This window comes from Neophocaena asiaeorientalis, unplaced genomic scaffold (assembly GCF_003031525.2).
Source record: "Neophocaena asiaeorientalis asiaeorientalis breed wild unplaced genomic scaffold, Neophocaena_asiaeorientalis_V1.1 scaffold119, whole genome shotgun sequence".
In the NCBI taxonomy this organism is placed as follows: domain Eukaryota; kingdom Metazoa; phylum Chordata; class Mammalia; order Artiodactyla; family Phocoenidae; genus Neophocaena; species Neophocaena asiaeorientalis.
Window position 1 is genome coordinate 9,750,328 of NW_020175821.1, and position 25,914 is coordinate 9,776,241.

At 41.8% G+C, this 25,914-nt stretch overlaps 1 protein-coding gene across 1 annotated transcript in view; it reads left to right on the forward strand.

Annotated features, from left to right (window-relative positions):
- The window catches only part of RYR3 (ryanodine receptor 3), a 381,491-nt gene that overhangs the window by 23,779 nt on the left and 331,798 nt on the right, over nt 1–25,914 (forward strand). The window lies entirely within an intron of this gene.

A 25,914-nucleotide genomic window follows, 5' to 3' on the forward strand; every position in this document is an offset into this window, starting at 1 on the left:
TTTTTATTCTTAAGGCTTTCAACTGATTGGGGGAGGCCCACCCACATTATCAAGGGTAATCCCCTTTAAAGTCGACTAATTGCAGATGTTAATTACATCTACAAAATGCCTTCACATCAAAACTTAGATTGGTGTTTGATTAAATAACCGAGTACTGTAGTCTAGCCAAGTTGGCGCACAATTAACCATCACCCCTCCACGCTCAGTTTTTCTTACAGAATCTTTTTAAATTTTAAATCAGAAGATGGTTACATTTTCCAGTGAGCCCACCTGATTGATATGTCATTTCTCTGTGTGAACATACACAACACAGGCACACGTGCAGAGTCTGGGCTAATCCTAGCGCAGATGTGCACCGTGATGGCTGCGTCTCCCAGAAGCCCTCTCTTCTCCCTCACCCTGCTCCCTCCCGTGTAGATCAGTGATCCACAAGCACAGACATATGTATGTCAGTGGCATGTAGGACAGGGTCGCGTTCAAATGAATGCCAGAGCAAAGAGACAAGGAAGATTTTTATCTTTTTAAAGGTCTTAGGCTTGGTTTCCCTGAAGCCTTTTCTCATTTACTTTTGCTCTTAGCTAGGTGTTTTTCTTTTCATTCCCAGCAGTCTGGGATAATAGGAAGATCATTAGATTATAAGTCAAGAAGTTAATTCTCAGCCATTAGCTCATCATGTGACCATGAGCAAGTCGCTCAGTCTTGTTTTCAGCTTTCTCACCTGCCGGATAAGATGCAGCCTGGTGCAGTAGAAAGAGCATTGGCCTGAATTAGAAACCCATGGTACCATTTTCTAGTCATCCACTGAGTGGGTCATAGGACGTTGGTTTAGGGCACAGCTCTGGAACCAGACTGGCAAGAGTTGGAATCCTGTCTCCACCACTCACCAGCTAAGCCAGGGCCTTGAGCAAGGTACCTCACCTTTCTGAACTTAGTTTTCTCCTCTGCCTAGTGGGAATTTAATAGGACCTACCTAACAAGGTCGTTATTAGGATTAAATGAATTAATACGTGTGAACCACCTAGCGCATTGCAAACTCTGTTTAACCACTGGCTATTGTGATTTACTCTTACCTAGACCAGATTACCTAAAACAAATTAAAGAGAACTGTATATCATAATCTAAGAATTCTTTGTATCTCACAGCTGTAAAAATAATAAACTACACCACTCATAAATACATTAGGGTTAAGACGAATCCTTCCTAACCCCCGCTTGACTAAGTGATTGTCCTTATTTTAATTTTTCAGTTTAAATGTAAAACAAGATAACACGACTGAAGAATTTTTAAACAAAATAAAATGAATCATCTATAACTGTATTCCCTTGTCACAACTGTTTTCATTTTTGTTTTGCACTCTGGCATTTGTCCACATGTACCCATATATTTTCAAAGTCGTACTCATAGTGGATATTCAGACATTCTGCTTTTTTTTCTTTCATGTTTCAGCCAGTTCCATATTGCTATGTAGCCTTCGTGGTTATTTTTTTTAAAAAAAAATCATGTATGTGGTTTTGTTGGTTTACTGTTGCTTCCTGGAGTAATGTCCAGGAGAAGAATTAATGATATCAGAAGGATAAACAATATTAAACTACTTTCTTAAAAGGATATACCAGTTGTTACCGTTAGCACACCCACTATCCTGTGAGTGTCTCTCTTTTATATACAGTATGAATAAAATGTACCATGAGGGCTTCTTACAGAAAAACACGGTAAGGTTCCTGGAAAGGATAGAGTAGGTCTTCAGAATTTCCCATCACCACTCCTGAGAGCAGCCTGCTAGATGAGCCCACTTTCTGTGGCTTCAGGCTTTCCTACAACCAGCTCCAACTATTGCACACATCTCTTCTGGCCTGTCCCCTCCCTTTTCAGTAGATACTTCTCCTAATTCTCTACCATCAGATTTCACAACCAGCTGTGCCATTCTTAGGCTTGTGGAAACTAATATAAGCCATGCAGTGAAGTGAGAAGGCGTGTGTATTCCCAAGGCTGGCACTGGGCATGAGGCACAGACCTCAAATGTCACTCTTATCAGCTGGCTAGAGCCAAATGGTGACCTTGGGCATTCCCAGTCAAGGGTATTTCAAGCTAGTTGAGGCTCAGAGAGAGAAAACTGAGATGAACTCTAGGGAGAAGAAAGACCTCAGAGAAAGAACAGTTGAGATAAGGTACTTGAAAGAGATTCTCAGTATATGAGCCCTGGGAAAAACAGGTCATATTGAAGCAAGGAGTGAGAGGGTAGAAGAATAAGAAGCAAAAGTATAAGAATGTGAACACCTGCTATAGACCTGGAGACTGTTGAGCACTTGGGAGAGTTCTTGTGACTTTGATTCCTGTTTGTCATGGCCCACCCTTCTCTGAAGGCCCCTTAAACCGCAGATATTAGTCCATGAAAGCACCCTTATTCAGCTTTCCGTTCTAATGAGCACAGCTTGGGGAGTTAAAACGTATTTTGTTTTGTAGGGAAGACTCAGGGTTAAAACCAGAGACCAGGAAACATCGAGGGGAAGTGTTGCTTCTCTATTTTATCAGTAGCAGCAAATGTTTATTGACTGTCATTTTTAAGTGGAAAATGTGTTCCCAGGAATCAGGAATTTACTACTTTTCCTCTGGTTCTTATTATATCTCATCTGTGATGTATCTGCAGTGTCCACAAGCGGGTTGTCTTTGGTTCAACTTCACATCCAGACTCATAAGATGCTGATAGACCCCAGTCTGCTCAGTAGGACAGGAACCACAGCTTTCCTGCTGGGAAGTGTCAGGCACTCCTGCGGGAATCCTTGCAGCCATCCAGGGGCTGCCTTCTGAATCCGCACCCCAAATGACAGCTCAAGTTCAAAGAGACAAGGTCCACATCAGGCAGGTGTGGAGTCACCATGGCTTAAAAGCCTCATGGACCCCAGGAGCCAGTGTATCTTGTAACTCCATAGACATAGCTTTTGAGATGTCCACGAAGGACCACCACCACTACAAGGGGCATCATACTTGGGGAAATCACAAATATAGGACTTTCCATGAGGTACTGGTGGTCTTTCCAGCCCAGAGACAGGCTACCAATCAGGGATCATTTTCACCCTAAGTTATGTTCCCTAGTAACATAATTAACATATCAGTTTTATCAAGTTGTCCCAAGAACAAAACTGGACAATTAACTGAAGGTCAGATTCTCATGCAGAAAGAGAAAATTTCATAAGCCTTATCCCATAGGAGTCTTCACTGATGACCATTACTTAACTACTGCAGCCCAACACCTTTTCAAATCCTGACTTCCACCTTCCTTAATTGCATTGTAGATCATCAAAAAGGAGGAAAAATATGGGAACTTTTTGTTTAAAATCAGTTGCAACAGACTGAGGTTTGTTTGTTTCACTGATTTTAATGATGATGAAACTGCGATTGATGAAGTGAAACAACTTACCCTAGTACCCTTCAAAAGGCAGTGTCACATCTAAAGCCTTTGGGCTCTAGTGTCTCAGAAAAAAGTTCTACCTCTGTCAGGGAACATTGTGTCTTACTGATCATGGTTTATTCAAAGTGAAAAATCCAGTTTCATATCTAATTTTCAAACTGAACATTTTCAGGGTAAATTTTATTCCTACTGTTTTCACCTCGTCTTTTGAAAACTGAAAAATAGTCTGCTATGGTTTCTGAAAACTTGTATAGGTTCTCAAGACCCAGAATTAAACATTTGCGATTGTGCAAACATCATTATGTCAATGACATGAACTAGGATAGAATTCTTGGCTAAAAAACCCTTATTTTCTGTTGCTTTTATTATCTTCAGCTCAGAAAGATTTACTGTTTACTCCTAAAAAACTAGGCCTATGCAAATTTACAGACAGAGGCCCAGCCTGACATTGTATACCCTTTTTTGAACTTCTGATTGTTACTTTAGTGTGTAGTATTCCCTGTGGACTTGAGATCTTATGCAAGGCCAAACTATTATAAAACTTACTTCAAAAAATTCCCTTGTCTTACAATATAGAGAGACTTACACATTAATATAAAGAGACTTAACACATCTTTTTGGTTTTTTAACAGTTATCAAGCATCATATGCCTCGGTGCTTACATACTTTCTTTCATTTAATCTTTACAACCCTATGGAGCAAATATTATTCTCATTTACAGAAAAAGAAAGATAGAACAACTGAGACAAAGTTAAATGACTTCCTGAAGATGATTCATTACAAACTCGAATCACTGTCTAATTTCTATAATGCTCATCAATAAAGAGTAGTATGACCCTAACTTATTTAATTACAAAGAAGCCATATTTCTTCAAGTGGTTAGATTTTAAGAATACCTGGGCGGATCTCCACACGCCTCCCACAACCTTCCTTCATGTGTCCTCTGAATGCCTGACATTCCAAAGTTAGAAATATGTATTTTGCCTAAATCAAACAGAATCTGTTAAAATGCAGATGCTCTCAACACATGAAGCAATATTAAAAATTTTATAGCTAATTTTTTACAATATAAAGATTATCATATTTTTTCCTAGAAAGTAAGTTTATAAAGGGGTGATAAGGCAGATTACTAAGTGCCTCAGTATTGAGATATAAGGCACAGAAACACTGTAAATGGGGTAGTGGAGGGGTGATCAAAACATCCATTGCATTGCAGTAGGATGGTTTACTTGTCGTTTCTCCTGCCCTCCACCATTCTGTGATCACTAAAGTCAAAGACTATATAGGCATACCTTAGAGATATTGCAGGTTTGGGTCCAGACCACTTCAATAAAGCAAATAGCACAATAAAGTGAGTCACACGAATTTTTTTGGTTTCCCAGTGCGTTTAAAAGTTATGTTTACACTATAATGTAGTGTATTAAGGGTGCAGTAGCGTTGTGTCCAAAAGTAACAATGTACATAACTTAATTTAAAAATATTGCTTAAAAAAAATGCTAACCGTTATCTAAGCCTTCAGCCAGTCGTAGTAGTAACTCAGAGATCACTGATCACAGCTCACCATTACAAGTATAATAACGAAAAAGTTTGAAATATTATGAGAATTACCAAAGTGTGACATAGAGATGCAAAGTGAGCAAATGTTGTTGGAAAAATGGTGCCGATAGATTTGCTCAACATAGGGTGGCCACTGACCTTCAATTTGAAAATAAAGCAATATCTGCAAATCACAATAAAGTGAAACATAAAAAAAAAAAAAAAGTATGCCTGTATAGTATAGCAGTTAAGAAACACAGCCGTGGAGCTAGAATTTCTGGGCTGGTAATTTTGGCTTCACTGCCTAATAGCTTTATGACCATGGTTCAGATGACTTCTCTCTCTTTGCCCCAGTTTCTTCATCTTTAAAAATGTTCCCATCTCATAGGATTATCATGAAGATTTAATAACAAGGGTTTATAATTGTAAAGTACTTACGTAGGGCCTGACACATCCAAAGTGCTATTTAAGCAATAGCATTTATTATCCCCAGCAGAGGGTCAGACACACATTAGGTCCTCAGGAACTGTTGCTTTATTCAGTTAAGTTACCCATGTACTGAATTAATTAATTAAAAGGCCTGGATTTGAGGATCAGCAGGACATTTGTGACCTTAAAAGTGACATATAAAGGAGAATCAGAGAGAGTAAGTTAGATAAAAAGGATTAAGCAATAAGCGAATGGTTTTAAAAAGTAAGATGAATTAGTGGGATGTAGATTTTTATGTTACTGACTTCTAATTTAATTTTAATATGGTCAGAGAACATACTCTGTATGATTTCAATCCTTTGCAATTTATTGGGACTTATTTTTCAGCCCAGCATATGGTATATCTTGAAGAATGTTCCATATGTACTTAAAAAAGCTGCATTCTGTAGTTGTTTAATGTAGTGTTTTATGAATGTCAAGATGAATATTCTTACTAAATTGTATCTACTTATTCTGTCAATTACTGAGAGATGTTAAAAACTGAAGATTTGCCTGTGTCTTTCGTTAGTTCTGTAAGTTTTGTTATATGTATTTTAAAACTCTGTTTTAGGTGTGCACGTTTAGAATTTTTGTTTGTTTTCTGATGAATCGGTCCTTTTCTCATTATCAAATGTAATTGTTTATCCTTGGTCTTATAATATACATTAACTGATACTAATCTAGCCATAAGCTTTCTAATGCTTACTGTTTGGTATATCTTTTTCTATCTTTTTGTTTTCAACTTGTTTATATCTTTATTTTTAAAATATGTCCCTTATAAACAGCATAGAGTTAAGTGTTGATTCCCCCCCATTCTATAATCTCTACTGTTTTATTGGAGTGTTCAGTCCATTTACATTTATTGTAATAGTTGATACTATTGGGTTTTAGTCTAATATCTTGCTATTCGTTCTGTGTGTGTACATATACTCTAGTTTTTGTCCCAGTTTCTCCTTTTCTGCCTGCTTTAGAATAAATCAAATATTTTTTTAAATGTCCCATTTTATCTCTTCTATTGGCTTTATAGCTCTACTTCTTGGTATTGTTTTTCACTAGTTCCTTTGGGGATTACAATATGAATCCTTAACTTATCACAATCTTCTGTGAGTTACTATTACATCACTATCCTTATCCTTTGTGCGCTATTGACATGTGTTTTATTTCTACAAGTTATATAGTGTGCAATACTTTATTATTTTTGTTGCAAAGAGTCGATTGTCTTTTAAAGAAATTAAGAAAAGAAAAAAGATGGTTTTTATAAAAATGATATCCAGGTATGTAACATTTTTAGTGCTCTTCAGGTTTTCCTTTAGATCCAGATTTCCATCTGGTACATTTTCCTCCAGCCTGAAGAATATCCTTCAGCATTTTTCATAGTGAAGATCTGCCAGAGACAAACTCACCCAGCTTTTTTTTTTCACTGAGAATATCTTTATTTTGTCTCTGTTTTTTGAAGGATATTTTCTCTGGTTATAAAATCCTGGTTTGACTTTTTTCCTTCAGCACTTTAAAGATGGTGTTGTGTTATCTTTGGCCTGTTTTTATTTTTTTTTTTAATGAAAAATGAGCTATCATTTCTCTATATGAAATAAGTCTTTCTCTTTGGAAGGTTTTAAGAATTTTTTCTTTATCTTTGATTTTCAGCAGTTTGAATGATGTATTTGATGGTGGTTTTCTTTCTATTTATCCTGCCTAGATGTTGCTGAGCTTTATGGATCTCTTGGTTGGGTTTGTCTTTTTTTATCAAGTTTGGAAAATTGACAGCTGTTACCTTTTTCTTTTTTTCTTTTGGCTGCGTTGGGTCTTCGTTGCTTCGCATGGGCTTTCTCTAGTTGCAGTGAACAGGGGCTACTCTTCCTTGCTTCTCATTGTGGTGGCTTCTCTTGTTGTGGAGCGTGGGCTCTAGGCACATGGGCCAGTAGTTGTGGCTCGTGGGTTCTGGAGTGCAGGCTCAGTAGTTGTGGCTCATGGGCTTAGTTGCTCCGCGGCATGTGGGATCTTCCTGGACCAGGGCTCGAACCCGTGTCCCCTGCGTTGGCAGGCAGATTTGTAACCACTGCACCACCAGGGAAGTCCCCGTTACTTCTCTTTTTTTTCCTTTTTATTTAACATCTTTATTGGAGTATAATTGCTTTACAATGTTGTGTTAGTTTTTGCTGTAAAACAAAGTGAATCAGCTATAAGTATACATATATCCCCATATCCCCTCCCTCTTGCGTCTCCCTCCCACCATCCCTATCCCACCCCTCTAGGTGGTCACAAAGCACCGAGCTGATCTCCCTGTGCTATGTGGCTGCTTCCCACTAGCTGTTTTACATTTGGTAGTGTATATATGTCAATGCTACTCTCTCACTTCGTCCCAGTGCACTTCCCCCTCCCCATGTCCTCAAGTCCATTCTCTACATCTGCATTTTCTCTATTCCTGTCCTGCCCCTAGGTTCATCAAAACGTTCTTTATTTCTTTTTTTTAGATTCCACATATATGTGTTAGCATACAGTATTTGTTTTTCTCTTTCTGACTTACTTCACTCTGTATGACAGACTCTAGGTCCATCCACCTCACTACAGATAACTCAATTTCATTCCTTTTTATGGCTGAGTAATATTCCATTGTATATATGTGCCACATCTTCTTTATCCATTCATCTGTCGATGGACACTTAGGTTGCTTCCATGTCCTGGCTATTGTAAATAGAGCTGCAATGGACATTGTGATACATGACTCATTTTGAATTATGGTTTTCTCAGGGTATATGCCCAGTAGTGGGATTGCTGGGTTGTATGGTAGTTCTTTTTTTAGTTTTTTAAGGAACCTCCATATGTTCTCCATAGTGGCTGTATCAATTTACATTCCCACCTACAGTGCAAGAGGGTTAACTTTCCTCCACACCCTTGCCAACCTTTATTGTTTGTAGATTTTTTGATAACGGACATTCTGACTGATGTGAGGTGATACCTCATTGTAGTTTTGATTTGCATTTCTCTAACGATTAGTGATGTTGAGCATCCTTTCATGTCTTTTTTGGCCATATGTATATCTTCTCTGGAGAAATGTATATTTAGGTCTTCTGCCCATTTTTGGATTGGGTTGTTTGTTTTTTTGATATTGAGCTGCATGAGCTGGTTGTAGATTTTGGAGATTAATCCTTTGTCAGTTGCTTCATTTGCAAATATTTTCTCCCATTCTAAAGGCTGTCTTTTCGTCTTGTTTATGGTTTCCTTTGCTGTGCAAAAGCTTTGAAGTTTCATTAGGTCCCATTTGTTTATTTTTGTTTTTATTTCCATTTCTCTAGGAGGTGGGTCAAAAAGGGTCTTGCTGTGATTTATGTCAAAGAGTGTTCTGCCTCAGAAACAAGTTAGTCTCAGACAGCAAACCTTCAGTCTGCAGTTGATCCCAATGTCCACCGGCTCAATTTTGGGACAATTCGTTGTCTATTCAGGTATTCCATAGATGCAGTGTAAATCAAGTTGATTGTGGGGATTTAATTCACTGCTCCTGAGGCTGCACGGAGAAATTTCCCTTTCTCTTATTTGGATTTGGTGCCATATCTGCATGTGGGTTGCCTTCAGGCATCTGTTCCCCGCCCAGACAGGAGGGGGTTAAAGCAGCAGCTGATTAGGGGGCTCTGCCTCATTCAGGCTCGGTGGAGGGAGGGGCACGGTAGTGATAATTGGAATGTGAGGCGAGCCTGCAGCGCAGTAGAGGCCAGCATGAGGTTGCAGCAGCCTGAGGCGCCCTGTGTGTTCTCCCGGGGAAGTTGTCCCTGCGTCATGGGACCCTGGCAGTGGCGGGCTGCACAGGCTCCCAGGTGCGGCGGTGTGGATAGTGACCTGTGCTTGCACACAGGATTCCTGGTGGCTGCAGCAGCAGCCTTAGCATTTCTTGCCCGTCTCTGGTGTCCTCGCTGATAGCCACAGCTCTCACCTGTCTCTGGAGCTCGTTTAGTCAGTGCTCTGCCTTCTGTGTGCAGACAGGGAAGGAATCCCCTCTCCTCGCTCACCTTGATACAATGGTCTCTTGCCTCTCAGGCAGGTCCAGACTTTTTCCCGGACTCCCTCCCGGCTAGCTGTGGCACACTAGCCCCTTCAGGCAGTGTTCACGCAGCCAACCCCAGTCCTCTCCCTGGGATCTGACATCTGAAGTCCAAGCCTCAGCTCCCAGCCCCCACCCGCCCTTGCCGGTGAGCAGACAAGCCTCTCAGGCTGGTGAGTGCTGGTCGGCACCAATCCTCTGTGCGGGAATCTCTCCGCTTTGCTCTCTGCACCCATATTGCTGCGCTCTCCTCCATGGCTCCAAACTTCTGCCCCGCCCAACCCCTGTCTCCACCAGTGAAGGGGCTTCCTAGTGTTTGGAAACTTTTCCTCCTTCACAGCTCCCTCCGAGAGGTGCAGGTCCTGTCCCTATTATTTTGTCTCTGTTTTTTCCTTTTTCTTTTGCCCAACCCAGGTACGTGGCGATTTTCTTGCCTTTTGGGAAGTCTGAGGTCTTCTGCCTACGTTCAGTAGGTGTTCTGTAGGAGTTGTTCCACATGTAGTTGTATTTTTGATGTATTTGTGGGTATAAGGTGATCTCTATGTCTTACTCCTCCACCATCTTGAAGGTCCCCTGTTACTTCTTAAAATATTTATTTTGCCACACTTATTCTCTCCTTCTGGGACTCCAATTATGTATACATTAAACCATTTTATGTTATTCCATAGGCCACTAAAACTCGGTTCATTTTTTTCAACTATATTTCTCTCTGTGCTTCAGTTTGAATAATTCCTATTGACTTATTTTTGTTTCTTGATTCTTTAATTTAAAAGTGCCGTTAACTCTCTCCAGTGAATTTATTTCAGATATTGTATTTTTTTAATTACAAAATTTTCAGTAGTTTATTTCTAAGGTATACATATTCTCATCTCCCATTGTTCTTATTTTTTTCTGATAAATTCATTAACATTTATAATAGTTACTTTAAATCCTGCCTACTAATGCCAGTATATGGGTTGTCTGTGGATCTGCTCCTTATGACTGGTTTTTCCTTTGATTATGAGTCACATTTTCCTATTTCTTTGCATGTCTAGTAATTTTTATACTGAAGATTGTAGCTGATGTTTTGTAGTTATTTTGTCTTCACTTTTCTTTCCCTAAAGAGTATTGTATTTTGTTGTAGCAGGCAATTAAATTACTGGTGGAGCTCCTTGATCTTCTGGAGCCTTGGTCTCTTTTAGTTTTTTTTTTTTTTTTTTTTTTTTAATTTTTCTCTTTTAGTTTTGCATTTAGTTTTAGGATATAGTCGTTAGTCTTGGGATGTAGCCCATCTGGGTTTTAAGGAAAATCCTGAAGTGTTTCCTAACCCTGTCTGGAGAGTTAGGCTTGAACACCAAATTCTGACACTCCAAAACCAGGTAGCTACTGAAACCTTCCTTCCTTTTAAGCATTCCAGCTGTTCCTTTCCATTGGATGCTTGGAGTGCTACCCTGTACAGTTGATGAGTGGGCCAGAATTTGAGGGGCATTTTTATTGCCGATTTGGGGTTTTCATATACAGTGGTTCCCTCCTTTTTCCACATTCTCCTCTTCAATTTCCTGACATTCCAACAACCCCAAACTCAGCCCTCTGACTCCACAGCAGCTTTTTTTCTTGCCATCAATCCCCTATAAAATCCATAAACAAGGGAGTGGCCTCAGGTGAAATTTTAATTAAATGTGCATATCACCTACTTGGCTTCCCTTCTTTCAAGAGTCATATTTTTCCCTCCGGCTTTAGATTGCTCTCCAGTACCTTCCAACAGTTATCTTTTTAATGTGTTTCCAAAATTTATAATTGTTATTGTCAGGAAGATTATTCTGCTGTAAGCTTCTCCACTGTTACCTGAACCAGGACCTCTTCAGTGAGTGTTCACTGCTCTGTGAAGCAGCTGAGAGTTAAAAGAAGAGAAAATGGTGTTGGAGCAAAATCTGGGTTATAAAGAAGGAGTTTCCATGATGAGGGAGACAGGCATGCTTTAGGCAGAGAAAAAGGAGGCCGTAGAAAAGGAGAGACTGAAGCCATAAAAGAAAAGGCAGGGGAGGGGGACTAACATATGGCGCTGTTGGTGAGGGAATTAACTGAGAGCAGCTTTGGCATATGCAAAAGAGAAGAGGCGAGGGCACAGGTTTTGAAGTAGCAAAGATGGGAGTTGAACACAAACGGGCTGATTGTCAGGCGAAAACATGAACTTGTGGAAACTGTATAGGTCCTTCATATGTAAAAAGGACGTGAATAGACAGGGATTAAATTGACTTCAGGTGTGGTTAATGGGACGTATAGGGTGGTGAAGGGATCAAAGTGGGAGGAGTCAAGTGTAACTAGAGTTAGCGCCTATGGATGACATGTTGTTTAGTGAAATAGGGCATATGGGAGCAGGAAAGTGTTAGGACAGATAGTGCTTATGAACTGGATTTGGGGCATATTGAATTCAAAAGGCCTGGAAAGCATCCAAGAGGAAACTTTGATAGGCATCTGGATGTATGGATCAGAGAGGTTGGAATGGAGATAATATTTAGGAGATATTGGCTTAAGGATAGCAAATCAAGCTTTGAGAGGGGAAATAAATATGGATTAAGAAGGGAAGAGAAGAGTGCTTGGAAAATGTAGATATTTAAAGATGAGTAGAGGAAGAGAAACATAGCACAGAGAAGGAGGAGGAGAAACCTAAGAGATCAGAGGGAAAATAGGCATGGACAATGTCATAGAAGCCACAGAAATCACGGGAAGAGTGTCAAGAAGGAGTATGGTCAATAGGGTAGGATGTCACTTGGAGGCAAAGTAATGTGAGTTTGGAATGTGTCCATTAGATGTAGTGACACGGAGGCCAATGGCAGTCTTGGTGAGAGCTTGCTCGGTGGGGTGACAAGGGCAGAGCCAGTTTAGCCGAGGCGGAGCTCAGGCAGAAAATAAAGACAAAATAAAGACAGCCAGTGCAGAAATCTCTGAAAGAGAGAGTGATGGCTGGAGAGGGTCAGAGGATGGAAGGATTTTTGTAATAGAAAAGGCTTAAGTGTGCTTAAGTCTTAAGCATGTTCCCATGCTGATGGAAAGGTACAAGTGGAGAAAGAGAAGAGATGCAGAAGAGGGAAGGGATGCTTTAGTGTGCAAATTGCTGATACAGTGGAAAGGGCTGGTGTTAAGGACAGAGATGAGGAATTGGCCTTCAAGCAAGGAAGACCTCCTACTCCACTGGAGAGGAAGAAGGCAAGGCGGGGAGGAGACCTGTAGGTTTTGTGCAGAAAGTTTTGGTGAGTGAGCCGCCTAGAGACCAGTGCGATTGCTGAGCAGTGTGAGGGCACAGCAGGGAGGGCCCGCTGAGGTTGGTAACCATGACTTCTCAGCGCTACCAATTTTCAGAATTCTGTCATCTCATGCAGCAGCTCTCCGCAGGCCCAGCGCAGGCATGGAGAAGGTGGATAGTTAAATTCTGCCAGGGTCAAAGCGCTGCCGGGTGAGTGGGGTAAGTGTCAAAACGGCAAGAGAGTTTAGGAGACTGGACCATGGAATCTTGGAAATTAAGCTGAATGAGGAAAGAACTAAAGGTAGGAGGAGACTGTGTGAGTGAAAAGGATTGAGGGGTGTAAATAGTGATGAGAGTAATTAAGCCCGCTGAAAGGTGACTGCATGGTTAAATAGTGGGGTGCGTCCATCAGAGGTTTCCGAGTAGAGCAGTTTGGCTGAAACTAGACCCCAGGTGTATGACCCTGAAAGAGGGTTGCTGAACTACAGTATAGAAGATCACCGATGAAGCTGTAATATGGGATAGATTATTCATATAGCCCATTAGTTTCCTAGGGCTACTGTAACAAATTAGCATAAACTAGGTGGCTTCAGACAACAGAAGTTTATTCTCTTACAGTTCTGGAGGCTAGAAGTCTGAAATCAAGGTGTGAACAGAGCTATGCTCCCTCCGAAGCCTCTGTGGGAGGATCCTCCTTGCCCATTCTAGTTTCTGGCAGCCCCAGGTGTTCCTTGGTTTGTGACAGCATACCCCCAATCTCTGACTCCATCTTTATATGGCCCATTTCTGTGCGTCTGTCTTCACATGTCATTTTCCCCTTCTTGTAAGGACATCAGTCCTGTTGGATTAAGCCCCACCCTAATGACTTCATCTTAACTTGGTTACATCCGTAAAGACCCTATTTCCAAATCAGGTCATATTAACAGTTGCTGGGGGTCAAGACTTCAGCATCTATTTGGGGGGAGCACACAATTCAAGAAATAGCAATGTGAGTGTTCTAATCACCAAGAGTAGGAACGGAAAAGGGCCAGAGATTTCAGTGAAGATGGGAAGGTCACAGAAATAAACGAATAGCAAAAAGGGAGGCAGCAAAGGGTGATGTCTCCAGGCTCAGGAGGCTTAAAGGAGGAGGAGTTAACTTGTGGAAGAGCAGTGATCTAGAAACAGTCCCGGGCAGGAGAAGGACACAGACCCAACCTCCTAAGCCCAAGTTACCTGAAGAATGAGAGAATAAGCCTCTGGAATCGAGAGGGCCCCAAGGGAAGATTGTCCACACTGGGTCAGGGACTATTGTTGTTTTGTGTAGGCAGGATAAAGGGCTCATTTCCTACTGGTCCATATGTGAATTCATCAAGTCGAAGGGTTGGAGTCTAATCCTAGGGATGCTCAGATTCTGAAAATCGTGGCTCTCCGCGGTCCAGTTCTTCCCATTCGGCAGCTAAATGGTTTTCTTTCCAGAAGTCTTCTTTCCATTTCTGCATCCACATTGAGGCTCATGCTCTGCTGTTTCTAACGGTTAAGAGATGAGTAGGGAAACAGATATCCAAAGGAATAGCATAGAAGTCGAGAGCAACGCATGTCAAGTTTATTAATGCATTTATCAGTTGCTGGATCCGAGGACCTAGTTAAAGAGAAGGAAAAAAGTGTTAACCCTGAGATCTCCTCTCGTCTATATTGTCCTTCTTACTATTTGAGTTATTAATACTGTGTTGATAACTTATCTGCTTGAGGCAATACCGCCCCCTCTTTTTCTTTAAAGACAGTCTGTACCTTTAGTGGTGGGAATCTTCACAAAGAATTTATTCAGTGTGTAAAGTGGCACCATTGCTCTGCTGCTCACTTGTCATTTACTTGTTCACAGCAGGCAAATGGCCCCAGGTGAATTATGAGTAGGTGTTATTCATACCCGGGCTCCTCTGCAGCACTTAGTACTTTGCTCTTCAGACCTAATAGCTGCTATTTTGGTCTTGATTAGCAGTATTTTTTCTTCCTCCACCAACTCTTGAACTTACTAATTAGACCACAAAGACTTGCCTTTTCTTCCTGCGATTGGGGGAATATCTCTCTTCCAGTTGTTACTTTTACATGGAATTAAAACGATGCATTGCGTTCGTTTTAGAATTTGAGTCAAAAACCCAAGGCATGTTACATCCATCGTTTTCATTCCTTGTGGGTGTTTTAAAACCTGGGGATAAAACCTAAGCCATGCTGATGACCTCTTATGTGATCTTTTGAAATGATGTGCGTATTCATAATTCACAGACGGAAGTATTGTTTACAAAGAACAGAATAGTGATTCAAGAGATCTGGTTTTGCTCTCCCTGCAACGTGCTTTAAAATGTTACACAAAATAACGTCCAGAATCTGATTTGCCAGCTACTACATGAGGAGAGTTTTGTAAAGGAAATGTTTAAAATTGTTTTAGAAGTTAAGATTTACAGACAGTTAAGTTGACAACTTTATTTCTCTACTTTTCAGTAGTCCATTGAGTAGTTTTTAAATAGCGACCTGAACAAACTACATGAACTGAAACATTTTACGAGTCATTTGGAAACAATATCTTGTTTGCTCTTAAATTCCTGTTGTGTAGCAAATAGTTGATTTTATTAAATAATTCAAAATGCTATGGAGAATTAATTTGTGTTTCTTCATCCAAGTTATTTCAGGGAGTGATTACAAATTGTTTTTAAAACAGTCATTCGAGGATTAGCTGCTTTCTCTGTCAGTATGTTTTCCAATCATTTTTCTTCCATTCCACTTAAACTCAGCTGAGCTTTATGCAAAGCCTTTAGATGAGAAAGACTGGTACAGGAAAGCTGTTTGTAAGCCTCTGTCTGACAGTTCTTTTTGAGCTATTGAGTGGTTGACAGGATTTTAAAACCCTTGACCCTCATGATCTATTTCTCATTAGAGTGCTTTCATCGAAGACTTTTGCCTTAAGCGCTACTTTAGCACTTCGCTATACATCCCAATGTATTTCTACTTCAAAATAGAATAGATTATCATCTCTTTGGGGCGGTTCAGGTACAGTACTGCCTCAGAGCACTGAGGGTGGAATAATTGATTTCCATCCCACCTCCTCCATCCCAAGGGCAGTCACTTGAGACTTGAAATCTGAATCATTACCCTGGTAAGCTGTAGCATCTAGGTTCAAGCAATTCTTCTTCTTTTACCTAAAGATGAGAGTTTTTAGAATTTAATGCAAGCTCTGAGACTGAGTGAACACAAGAAGGCTTACTACTGTCATTCAGCAAAACCTCTTAGTAAACAGCTAAAGGGAATTACCTTTTTTGTGAAAAATACAGCCAAGAAAGATGAGAACTTTTTGATGTTCATGCGGAAGTTTCCAGAACCTCCTCTGATCACCTTTCAGTTTGAAAAATGAGCACTGTGGTTTCGCTCACTCCCTGATTTCCCAGGTAAATTGTGTCATGAATGCTTTATCCATGAAGATGGTGATCCTAGCCAGCACCCGTGAGCTTTGGTACTGAGCTCACCCAGAAAGGCTGAGGTTCTCAAACTGGAATGAGCATATCCTTCAATCCCCAGCCTTGTCTTGCGTAGGGCCAGAAATCTGCTTTTATTTTTTTTTCAAACAAACTCCTGTCTGGTTCTTACGCAGGTGGTCCACAGACCTCACTTTCAGAAATTGTGGAAGGTCTGAATTTGCAGTCATCGGCCTGATACATCTGTTTCCTTGTTTGACTAAGTAATGACAAAGTAGCTAGATGTCATCACAAAACGAGGCAAAGCTACCACCGACCTTGGCTTCATTACTATTATGTTCACCCTTACCTACAGCCTGCCATGAAAAGTTTCGAATTGCTGTAGTAATGAATGAACTTGCTTCTTTGCCAAAATGTACACGTTTACTAGAAAGCCAGACATGGCGCTCATCTTCATCTTATTCACTAGAACATACGGACAAATGCCGCTGGAGAGCGACTGACTAATTTGAGACACTTTCAAAAATTAATTAATTAATTTTTGGCTGTGTTGGATCTTTGTTGCTACGTGCAGGCTTTCTCTAGTTGCGGCGAGCCAGGGCTACTCTTCGTTGCGGCGCGTGGGCTTCTCGTTGCAGTGCCTTCTCTTGTTGTGGAGCACGGGCTCTAGGCACACAGGCTTTAGTAGTTCTGGCACGTGGGCTCAGTAGTTGTGGCTCGTGGGCTCTAGAGCATGGGCTCAGTAGTTGTGGTGCACGGGCTTAGTTGCTCCACAGCATGTAGGATCTTCCCAGACCAGGGACCAAACCTGTGTTCCCTGTATTGGCAGACAGATTCTTAACCACTGCCCCACCAGGGAAGTCCTAATTTGAGACATTTATCTTCACAAGGTCTGACAAACTTCTCTTGGGTCACCATGAGCAAGGACTTTCCTTTCTGAGGTGTGGCATTGCTCTTTCAGCTTCTATCAGTGTGTTCATCCTCTCTCATGGCACCAAGTTGACACAACTATTGTGTATTGGAGGTAACTCCTGATGAGGTTTTCCCTTTCCCCTTCCCTGCTGAGTAATCTGCCCTGCAACACCTATTCTCTGTCCTCATTGTTGATGGGAAACCTCACTAACTTGGCTTAGTTGTCTAGTGCGGATAAGGAAGGGAACTGAAGTGAAGGTTCTGTCGCGTGAACTTGGATGGTTGGGCAGAGGCAGTATTTGACATGGTATTTCCTAGTCACCTGCACCAGATGCTGAGTGATGGGTTGGGTTCAAATAGGAAGAGACTGAGTCTCCTACTGGTTTCCTTGTGTTTATCAAAGCTGGCTCACGACCTGAGTGAAAGGTATCAGTGACTTCAGTGGGAGACGGTTTGGAGAGAATGGAACCCAACACGTCTCCACAGTTGAATGAGCATTTTGACGTTTGTTCATCCTTCATACTTGGAATGCTTCCTGGTAAGGATGGCACTACTGAAGTAGATATAGCCCACTCCACTGAAGCAGTGCTTATTATTAAGTGAACATTTTTAACTCATGCAGCTACTTCTGACTGGCAGTGCTAAATCCCTCTCTAGTATACATGTTTTAAAATATCTGTGTTGAATATTCCATGTCCCCTTGTAAATGGGGGCATGTGATACTAATCCTTGCACATGTAAATATCTAGTGGTAGTAGTTTAGCTCAGACACTATGGGGCAGTTGAAGGGGGTAGGATATAGGAGGACTCTTTCCATACTGGAGAAAAGTATTTATAACTGTTATTTATTTCCACAAAGGCTTTTTAAAACTGAAACTTTTATGAACGTCTATCCATATACTCCTGCCAAAAGAAAAAATTTGAATCCAGAACTTAGTTTATAGTGACATGTTTATTTTTTCCAAAACAAAAATTCCATGGAGGGGACAAAAAGTAAAAACTGCATTTGCACATTGGAATTTGGATTCAATCTGAGAGTGGGAAGGAGGCATTGGAAAAAAAATTCAAACCATTTGGAAGCCAAGCTGTCGTCCTTGCCCTTTGGCACCTCGAGCTTTATCCACTTCAGATCCAGAGCCTCATGGAGCTGTTACTGTAATCAAGCAGGACTCAGTACACAGGAGGTTCTTCCCGATAATAATAGTGGTGAGCATTGCACCTAAGGGGACAGAGCTGCCATTGCGTACACAGTGTCTCTGTTCCATCAGCCTTTAGTTGAGCTTGGCATTGTCTCTTCTCTTGTGGGCGCCTCAGAAGGCTTTCCTCAATCTTCCCCTTCCTGTATGTGATGAGAGGCCAAGAGACACACATTGTCCCCTCCTGAAGCTGCTGGATACCACTGCTGGAGAAAATGGAGAAGTGCCTTGCCATGGAGAAAAGCTTTGCCATGGTTTCTAAATTCTCTGACAAACACATCATTTCTCAAAAGGGAGGAGAGGGCAAGTGGAATTGCCAAGGAATATATACACTGCTGGTCAGTGTTCCTCCCACCAAAACTAAAGGAAACCAAGCTGGAGACTAAAACACAAACATTAGGTTGAGACTAGGCTTTCCTGCCAGTCCGCCCCCCTCAGCTTTGATCTCATCTCTTGATATTTCTGCCTATCACACCTCATTCCGACTCCACCATCCTGTACCCTGTGTTGTTCCTCCTGCTGAGGCTGGTACCCCTAATTTATTCATGGCACATGGAACACACATGCTGGTTTCATCTCCTTACTGACATGCTGCCTTTCCTCTTTCCTGAGCTCTGCTTTTTTTCCCAATATGTAAGCTCTTTGGAATAACAACTTCAGTTTCTCACGGTAGATCCCATTGAAAACTAGCAAATTAGGGTCCCATTCCTTACCACAGAGCGTTTTGTATTACCTGTGCTACTCATTAAGCTAGAGTTTCATTTATGACCGTATTTTTTTTTAGGGCCGTACAAAGAGTCATTGTTTCTGCTATCTCCGTCTATAAACAGTGGGTATTGTTTGCTGCTCCTCCACACAGCTTGTTTTTTCCAGGTGCAAGTGTTCCACATTTCTACCTTTTGACACCTTTGTTATTCTACATGCCGACCATGCCAGGCAGGGAGGCAAAACTTGGCTCAATCAAGACCCAAATCAACCATCCAGCCTGTGAGTGATGCATTTTCCCAGCAGGCAGCTTTACAAGCCAGCTGCCCAGCGTTTTGACTCTGATTCTTTGGCCGCCCCTTCTTCCTTATTTTAAAGAACACAAGCTTCACAGCACTGATTTTTGCCAGGCTCTTGGTGACATTTTTCCTATGTACCAGAAACAACTGATGCTTGCAGAATAGAGGCGTCCAGGGTACCTCAGCATTACTTTTGGTTGGGGCCATAGCAGGCAAGATCATAAAAACAACAATTCTGTGGATTTCAAATTATTGGGTTATTCATTTGAAAGAAATTCTTATATATTGATGAATTGAACTCTTTTAATGAAAAATCTAGAGTAAGAATCAGTTACTGTCCAGGGACCTGACTTTACTTGTTTGGTCCAGTTACTCTACAGTATCTTTCAAATTGGGGTCAGAGACATCCTGCTTCAGAATCACCTGGGAGATTCTTTTAAAGTACCACCTGGAGAAGGGTGCCAGGAATCTGAAATGCTGGCAGCCTTGCCCAGGAGATTCTTGGGCCAACTGCATTCACACTTCCAAAACAAGCTTATTTGTGTTACCTCTTGTGAGAAATCTCTGAGCATCATCAAAAGGATAGTTGATGTTACAAGTGTGGCTCTTACTTGAATTAATAAACATTCTCCCTATGAGAGGCTAGACCGTAATGGATCCGTGGATCAGTGTGAATTAAACAGCCAATATCTGGGCATTTGAGGGATGAGGCAAAGAAACAGTGATTGTGGGTTTTTTAGTTCTTTATCACTGGGGGCTGGTATTTCTTGGCAGGACTTTTGTCAAAGGATATTGGTCCTGCAATTTGGCTTTCCTGCTTCTAGGTGGCAGTGGCTCCTCGCTTGCATAGGGAGTGTTTCAGCAAGTGTTCTGCTCAAGTAAATATTTGACTCCCTAGTAGAAGCTTATTATTTTATTTTTTTAAAATATCAACAGCTTTCTGTAACTTGGTAATCTTCCTCTCCCTTATGCATAATCAAGTCATTCCATCCCTTTCCTTCTGAATACTCCCTCTTCCCTGGAGTAAAACCTCAGGCCAGCATGGCGTCAGATGCTGCAGTTGTTCTGCTCACGACCATGAGTGATTTTGCTTCGTAAGTCTCCTTGTGCTGTGGTAGTGATTTTCCACAGCTGTCAGTCCTCCCAGGGATGCTCACTGTTCCCTAGAATGAAGAACCGCCAAGAGACTGGGGGATACTGAGAGCATTGCCTTCCTGTGGTTGATTCCTTGGGCATCAGAAGGCACCTTCTTCACTTCATTCCTTTAAAAGATAATAGAATCTTCCTCCTCTCTGCCCAGAAGGAATGTTTTCCAGCTATAAGTTTAAATTCTGTGTGCCTTACTGTTTACGTACAACGGTTTTTGTTAGCAAAGTTCAGGCAAAAATTGGAACTCAAATGTTTCGAATAGTTTCTGTATATATTTTCAGAAAGACCTTTCTGAAAGATCCTTTTCCATAGCAAAATATATTTTTAAAAAACTTAAGCGAGGTTTTATACATTTTAAACTTGTTTCGTGATAGCTTTTAACACAGATAGGCGAAGTCTCTTCCCTCGACATGTTTAAAATCTGGACGTACACACGTTTAAAATCTCCACATGTATGTCCTTGGTGGAAACTTGTCCCATCACGCCCAGAGTTGAATTGCTTTTTGGAAGAGAGAGCTTACATGGTAAGTTGGTTTCAGATTTCAGAACTGCATGAAGATGGAAATGAGTGTGCTTGCCAGGAATCTCAATTTTAGAAAGCTCTTGAGTCCCAACTGCAGCCCGTAATCTTTGCAGTAGCCATTCCAGAGTAGAGAACTCTTCCTGAGATAGTCAAGAACCTCATATGAAGTCCTTAAATTATTAAAGTATGAGCTTTGGGAGGAGACTTCCCTGGCGGTCCAGTGGTTAAGACTCCGTGCTTCCACTGCAGGGGGCACGGGTTCGATTCCTGGTTGGGAAACTAAGATCCCCACATGCCGCTCGGTGTGACAAAAAAAAAAAAAGAATTGGGAGGAGGTAGCCTAGTAGAATTAGAGTTCCACAACACAATGTTCGTGTAAGGATGAGAACCTTCTCTTCAGGAATATTGACACAGTATCAGAAACCGTTGAGCTTGGAATTCCCGATTTAAATGCTATTCTCAGCATGTGGTCGAGGGGAAGTGTTTCAACCTTTCTGAGTCTCAGTTTTCTCATTTATAAACTGTCTGTCTATAATCTTTTTGCTAAAAGAGTTGATGTAAGAGTTAAATGAGGTCATATTTATAAAGGATTTAGTACAGTACCTGCTACAATTATATAGATAGGTAAATAGATACATTTTAAATGTATATGTGAATTCTATTCTTATTTCTCCACTTGCCCATATAAGTTTTACCTAATTCCTTTGTATCTCAGTTGAGCCACCGCTAAAATAGTTGTAAAGCCACCAACAATTTTTGTAGAAATACAGAGACTGGGCAACAGCTTCAGGTTTAAATATTCACTATATAACTTTCTTCATTATAATCTATCAAAAACTTAGCAGAGGTGACAAAGGTAGATTTAAAAGGCGCTTAACTGCATAAATAATTAAAACCTGCTTGGGATGAGATGTAGGTGTTAGTTTGGTTAACGATCGGCTCTGCCTTTGAAGTATAAACACAATACAAATAATTATGTATTATCAGTAACAGAGAGGCAGTCCACAAATGAGCTCATGTCTGCTGTAAGTGGATGAGATCATGTCTGTGAAGTGCTTAAAGCTCCTGAAATACAAGCTACATGTCCCATCTCTAGCCATCGTGATGCTCACCCATAGAAAGTTGGTCTTATCCAATGCCACACTGTACCTAGTGGGGCCAGATTGACCTGGAACATTTTCTGGAGGAGAGGATAATTTTCTGCCCCCGAGGGCTTGGGAAGTCTTTTCATCCATAGTCTTTGAGTAGGACTGCATTGAGCCATCATAGGGAGATGGTTTTCAGTCCTGTGTGAGGCACTGTGGTGAAATGGAACAGACAAGGCGTGTAGAAGCCAGACCACTGGGGACAGAGTCCAGCTCTGCCTCTTGCCAGCAGACATAGTGCCCATGGAGGTGAGTTGGGGGGATGGTGAATTAGGTGAAAAAGCAAAGGAGGAAGTAAGGACAGAGGTTCTGGAAAGCCTATAACTTAAAAATGCTGCTTCAACGAATGGAATTTTAAACAGAAGGGAAGAATCCACACAAGGAAATGGAAGGATAACTCTCCCATCTTGTTCATTCATTAAACAAAAATTTGAGTTCTGGCTCTGTGCCAGGAGCTACTTGCCCACGTAAACCCTCTTTAGGCCACGCTCCAGCCTGGGCTGGCCTTTCCCCATCCCAACATGGCTGAGAGGCCTCTTGGTCCTGTAAGACATATAACTCATACTCTCCAATTTAGCATAGAATGTAAACTTTTTTATTGTTTCATAAAGTCTCATCTATGGTAGATCTGTCTCTTCAAATAGCTTAAGAATTCCTTAAAGGATAGAAACCATGTCTTTTCTCTTTTGTTCCCCACAGCAGCTAGTACAATACTGCATGCATACTGTTAGGTTCTCTAAATACTGGCTGACTGCCTAATGCACATGGGAAAGGGAAGTAAGGTTACTTGGGCTGACTTTGGTTGCTGGGTCTCCAGGAATTCTCCTTTTGTGGAGAACATGTGTCTTTCTCTCAGGTTCCTCCTCTTCTCCCAGGTGAGCCTCCCTCCGCTGGTACCTGCAGGGATACCACTACATCATCACAGAGACTTTCTCTCCCATCAGCATTCTGTTGCCCAAATGGAGATACAGGGACAATCTGCCGAGTGCAATTACTGTCTCTGTGGTACTTTTGACCCTTGGTGTGGCTTGTTCTTCCTGAATTCTTTTTCCATCCGATAGAAACACTGGTTGTCTTCCACTCTTCTCCTGCGTTCAATTAGTCACCAGATCTTCTCTCTCTGAACTTCTGAAGATTTTTCAAATTCACTGCTTTATCTCCATTTCAACTACCATTATTTTAATTCATGCCATTGTCCCCTTGTAACCAGTTTATTGCAACAACTTCCTAACTAGTTTCTCTGCCTTGGTCTAGCCCGCTTCACACTGGACCTGCAGTGATCTTTCAAAGATGCGCATTTGATTGGGTCGCTTCCTTGAATGTAGGCTATTGCACTGAAGACAGAGTCCGAAATCCTTGGCAGGGTGACTCGAGACCCTCAGTCTAGCACCTACTTCTTTCTCAGCCTCACCTCTCACCTCCCTTTGCTTGTTCCCCTCCCCCTCCCCCTCTCTCCACTGCAGCCCTGTTCAACTCTGGGTGCTTCCTCACGCTTCCTTACCCACCTATGGGCCTTTTGAATCATACTTTGGAAATTTTCCATTTGCTGCCCCAATTCTCCACGAGACCGCACAACCTTGAAGAGCAGGGATTTTGCCTTATCCTTACACAAAATAAGAACTTCAGAAATAGTAGATATATACATAAACATTTAAGTGAGTTATTGATATGTGGATTTCACTGCCCTGTGTGGACGACATTTGACATTTATTGAGTACTTACTATGTGCTAGACCATATCGTAAGTTCTTTAAATATAAAAAATTAGTTTATTCTGAGAAGTGGGTACTATTAGATCTCTACTTTACAGGTGAGGAAACTGAGGCAAAGAGACTAAGTTATCTGCCTAATGTCATTCAGCTAATAAGCGGTTGAACAGAGATAGGACCTCAGGCAATCCTGTGCTAGAGGGTTCGCTCTTAACCAATATAACCTATACTGCTTTTCATTCAAAGCCATTGCCGCACTTACAGCGTATATTATTGAGGCGCGGCCATATGAGAGCCAGATGGGCTAACAGAGAAGTGGGAGGAGACCCATGACGATGAGAGAAGAAGGGTCCCTTGAATCTTGAGCAGGAGGCTTGGGGAAGGGGCTCAACAGGCAAGTGCATGCTTAGTGCTGCAACCACCGCTACCATCAGTCACATACTCTCGGATAGTCTAGGACACAGAGAGTCAGCTCAAGAAGGCTTGAGTTGAGCACTTGCTGTTCTGTCTACTAAGGATAGCAAAAGTAGAGTCAGACACAGATTTTGCAAGATACCCACAATCTAGGGAAACAGACTGCGTTGCGTGAAGAACTATGTAAGCCACAGCGACTGTGGTTAACAGCATAATAGAGGGAGAACATCCCTGTTTCTGTTAACTATTTCTTCTCTTCGTTCCCCTGAAGGATTGCCTTGTACAAACTAGTACCCTGGTGAGTGTACATTGTGGGGTGCTAGGTAGAAAAATGCTAAATGAATCCAATAACAGGAGTGTTAAATTCCCACCTTCTTGGACTTAGTAAGCTCCAGAAAAATACTTTGAGTGCAGCGAGGTATATGTTACGTAGACTTACGGAACATGGAGGGTCCATAGGCCTTCCCTTTCACTGTTTTCTACACAGTGGGGTTAAATGAATACCTAGCTCCTGGCTTATGCAGAGCCCTGGCATCTCAAGGTTTTCTGTAGGACATTTGGAAACATGGTGCTTCTCTAGGCTGAGGACAGGGCTGGGGAGAGTGATGAGGAGCTATTTCAGAACAGATGTCAACAGAGCCCTTCTCTCCGTGCTGAGAATCATCAAACACATGCCCCACGCCTGGCAGGCAGTGACCGACGCACAGGCTCCAGAGCACAGACACAGTGAGCCGGCCTCCTGGGGGAATTCTCATGCTGCAAACAAATTAGCTTTGATGGACCAGTGGCCTTGGCTCATCTTGGCAAATGTGGAGGTGGGAGCTCAGGCCGGTGTGGAGTGTAATTAAGGATGGCAGCTGGTGGAGCAGGTCAGATGGCTCTGTGCTCTGCACTCCCATGTCACAAGTTGCTAGCTGCATTTTGTTTTCCTCCGGATATTCCTGTTGCCCTGTTCCCTGCCATGCCACTGCCCACATGTTGTTCTGCCTGCTCTTGGAGTGGTGTGACCTTATCCCCGAGCATGGAGAGTCCAGGCAGGACCACACTCTAGAGGAAGAAAAACTAAACTGTAAGGAGACTATGTAAACCAGTGGCAGGTACAGTGTTCCCGTATGAGATGCTTCCCCCCACTCCCCATGCGCACCCTCCCTCTGTCAATGTACCCATTTGTACCAGGAATTAAATCACAACCACCTTGGGGCTTTTAATTTCTGGAGGGAAAAGAAAAATGTAATTGGAGCATGCCTCGTGTCTGGTATCCGTGGTCCTCTATCAGGATGGGGGATGGCATTGCCGGGGGAGAACTCCTATCCCTGTCCAAGCAAACCAGAACAGGAGGAAAGAGAGCTGACAGGATCACACAATCTCGTATAAGGACAGGATCTCTAGCACTTGGAGCTGTGAAAGTTTCTGTCTTAAAGAGACTGGACTAAAGAGGGTTCTTGTAAAAGTGAGCGTGAATGTTGAGGTCATTCAGTTGATTAGCCAAAACGCACCCTTTAAAGTACCAGCCATACCCGTAGACATTCCTGAATAGAGAAATCTCCAAATTGCATGCTCTAGTGAAGTGAAGGAGGAAGTGGACACACTCAAACCCTAGCTCTTTTTGCTTCCTATTCTGGTGACATGAGATCAAGATAGACCACGATGTGGTAGGAAAAAAACCTCTGTAAAATCTTCTGAGGTGGCATCATCTTTTGGGAGACTGAGTCGGACTATATATATTTGTGGCATATGGTCTTTAGGGAAAT